This window comes from Lolium rigidum, chromosome 3, assembly GCF_022539505.1.
Source record: "Lolium rigidum isolate FL_2022 chromosome 3, APGP_CSIRO_Lrig_0.1, whole genome shotgun sequence".
Classification (NCBI taxonomy): Eukaryota; Viridiplantae; Streptophyta; class Magnoliopsida; order Poales; family Poaceae; genus Lolium; species Lolium rigidum.
The window spans coordinates 290,277,282-290,281,001 of record NC_061510.1 but is presented as its reverse complement, the minus strand read 5'-3'; positions in this window follow the sequence as shown (position 1 = coordinate 290,281,001).

Genomic DNA, 3,720 nt, shown 5'->3' with positions numbered 1-3,720 from the left:
TGCGAGTTATGTCATTCACTATACTGGGTATCCAAGGGTACTTGAGGGGTATAGTGATGCAAATTGGATATCTGATGCTGATGAGACTAAGACCACAAGTGGTTATTTGTTTACACTTGGAGGTGGCGCTATTTCCTGGAAGTCTTGCAAGCAGACCATCATTATGAGGTCAACTATGGAAGCAGAACTCACAACATTATACACAGCCACTTTTGAAGCAGAGTGGCTTCCTGAGCTCTTGATGAACTTACCTGTGGTTGAGAAACCAATACCCGCTATTCCTATGAACTGTGATAATCAAACTGTGATCGTCAAAGTAAACAGTTCTAAGGATAATATGAAGTCATCAAGGCATGTGAAGAGGAGACTGAAAACTGTCAGGAAAATGAGAAACTCCGTAGTTATAGCGTTGGATTATATCCATACGTCTAGAAACCTGGCAGAACCCTTCACAAAGGAACTATCACGAAATGTGATAGAAAATGCATCGAGGGAGATGGGTATGAGACCCACACTATGAGCTGCTCACAGTGGTAACCCACTCTATGTGATCGGAGATCCCGTAAATTAGAACTGGGAGACAAGCTGTTGGTCAGCTGGGAGGAGAGTAGATATCCCAATAGCAATTTTACAACTCCGTAAGATCAATACTCTCCTAATCTGCATGGCAGATTGATAATTATCTTAATGTGTTCTAAGTGGCATATTTTAGCAGAGATGTTGTCCTGCAGAACATCTTTCGAAGAACACACCAATATGAGTCTGATTGTTAAACGTCGGAATCTATGAGAGTTGGATGCTCTCTATTAAACTCATGAAAGTCCCTGGAGTATGACGTATAAGCTCCAAATCGCGAGGAAGCCTCGCGACAGCCTAGTATCGGTCTAGGCTTTGTATGAAGCTAGTGCACAGAAAACTTGTAGTTCAAAGCATAGTCCACTATCTAAGTTGCAATCTAGTGTAATATGAAGGTTTAAGTGGAAGTTCAACTTAACAGTCTCCACGACATACCGGTATATAAAACAATGTTCTGAAAACTTACTGATGAGATGTGCCAATGAGAGTTTGTGGCGGATTGCTGGAATTTTGGGCATTTGGCCTTTGGACCATGGCCCATTATCAAATTCTGAAACTCACATGGCCCATTTCAAAAATCAGTGGCAGCACTAGTGGGGGCTAAAGTTTAGTCCCACATTGCTAGTTGGAAGAGAGTTGGAGTGGTATATAAGGTGGGTTGTTCTAGTCCTAGTAAGTGAGTGAGAAGAGAGAGAGCCCTCGCGCACTCCTCCTCCTCCGCCGCCCGCCTCGCCTCGTCACGACGCGCCGCGCCGCGGTTGCGGGAATCTCGCCGAGCCGAGCTTATCTTTTTGCTGTTTGGGAAATTAATTGTGTAATCAATTACGAGTCATTAACGGGCGTTAACACAGCCGTTTTCGTTCCGGTTTTTCTGGATCGTGAACTCGTACGTGGGCTGCGTCCCACGACCTTCCCGAACCGCACTATATAAGCGCAGACGCCAACACTAGACTGTACTAGACGCATACGCGACTACCTGTTTCCAGTTCATTGCGCCGCCGCCTTCGTCTTCCTCATCCCGTTCGTCGGCGTGCACCGACTGCCGGACAAGAGGGCCTCCGTAACCCTGCCTCTCGTGAACCCGTACGGGTGAGGGGCAATCAGGTTTTTGGGGAGCGCTCCGGCGCGACTATCGGCATCACGACGTCGTCATCGGACGACGAGTTCCTCCACACCGACAACTTCTTTCCGGACCTCAGCGACTTCTTCGACAACCTCAACATGGGCGACAACGACGCTGCTGCGAAGTATGTGATCTTGTCGTTTATCTTTCAGTTTCTGTTAGAGTTCCTTCTTCTAGTTTCTGTGGTAGATGCGATCGGTTTGTCTTGTTTAGATGTGATTTGTTCATCTATCTTACTAGTCTGCACGATTAGTTTATTTGTTGTTTTCATAGTCATGATTTATCAATGACTTGTACGGATTATTTCATATGGATATTTGCTTATATATTCAACAAATACTTCAATATATCAACATTAACAACAAAAAAATCTATGGTATCAGAATCATCATAAAATATATTTTTATGAAGTTTAATTTTGACTAAATTCAGAACATGAAGTATATAAAAACGGACAAAGTATGTGGCTGTACTTTGCCATTTGTTAACTTTATTGACTTATTGAGTTATTACATCTTATTTAAGGCGAAATGTATGCGTACAACATGGTTAAATTGCCAAATTACTACGAAAGACGATATGGATTGAGTACAAAATGGTTCAAGAAACTACCAAAGGGTTCACGAGTAACCACACCGTCACAGCTCTATACAGGCCAGGCACTAATTAGCATCATAGCATGCATACAGGTCTTGTTTAGTCCTTTTAACTGTTCTACCTGGGGAATCATCCTTCTAACTGTTTCACAAGCAGCCTAAAATAACAGTTTCAACAGTCACCAATGGTCACGAGGATCCATCGGCAGAAAAGCTCTTACCGGCCGATGCCGGTCCACCACGAGTGTTCCTACAAGGGTAGCTACCGTGCCGGCCACCATGCACAGTTGCACACCAGTAGTAAACTGTAAATCAACATATCAGAGCATCTCCAGTCGCGTCCCTCAAACCGTCCCCCAAGCCGCACCGGATCGAGCGTTTGGGGGACGTGTTTTGTTCGTGCCGCGTTTGGGGGACGTCGCTCCCCAGCCGCGTCCCCCAAACGCCGCCCCCAAATGAATATTTGTGCACGAACATAAAGGTTTCCATTCAATTTTGATTATATATTACAAAGTTTGAATGAAAACGGCTAGATTTCATCTAAACCTAGACTACTGACCGCCCGGCGGCGCGTTCGACGGCCCCGCCCCGTCGTCGCCTCCCCTACGCCGCAGCTCCTCCTGCGCGCGCCTCCTCTCCTTGCGTTCGGCGGTGGCCGGACGGTGCCGCTCCCGCCGCGCGTCCTCCGCCGTCCCCTGGAGGGAGAGCTCGATGGCGCGACGAATCTGCGCCTCTTCGCGGGCACGGGCGTCGTCCTGGAGCTTCTTCTCCGACTCGAAGGACTCGACGAGGGCGCGTTGCTGATCGGCCCTCTCGTCCGGGTGCGACCCATCGTCGTCGGACCACTCGAACTCGAACTCATCGTCGTCGTCGTCCTCCACCTCGGTCTCCTCCGCCTCGGCCTCCTCCTCCTCCATTGGCGCCTCCTCCTCCACATCTGTTGGCGCCTCCATCATCGCCGCCGCAAACGCGTCGGCCTCCGCCGCAAACTGCTCCGCCCGCCTCCCCCATAGCGCCGTCAGCGCCGCCTCCCGCTGCCGACGCTCCTCCGCCGTCACCTGCTGCTGGCGCTCGATCGACTCACGCTGCCGGCGCTCGATCGACTCACGCCGTTCACGGAACGGCGCCGCCGCTCATCGCGCCGGCGCCGGCGCTCATCAGCCCATCGCTGCTCCATCTCCTCCCGGTACCGGCGCCGTCGCGCCTCTTGTCCCGTCGAGGCGTCGAACGCCGCAACGGTGTCGCACTGCGTCGCTCCCGCCACGCTGCTGCAATCGCGTCCTCCTCAGCTGCGGAGGCAGGGGCGGAGAACGCTGCTAGATCCGCCGCCTGCTGCGCCTCACGCCGCTGGCGGGCCTCCTCCTTGAGTGCCTCCTCGAGTGCCGCACGCCGCTGGCGGGCTGGAAGTGGAGGAGACGGCGGTGG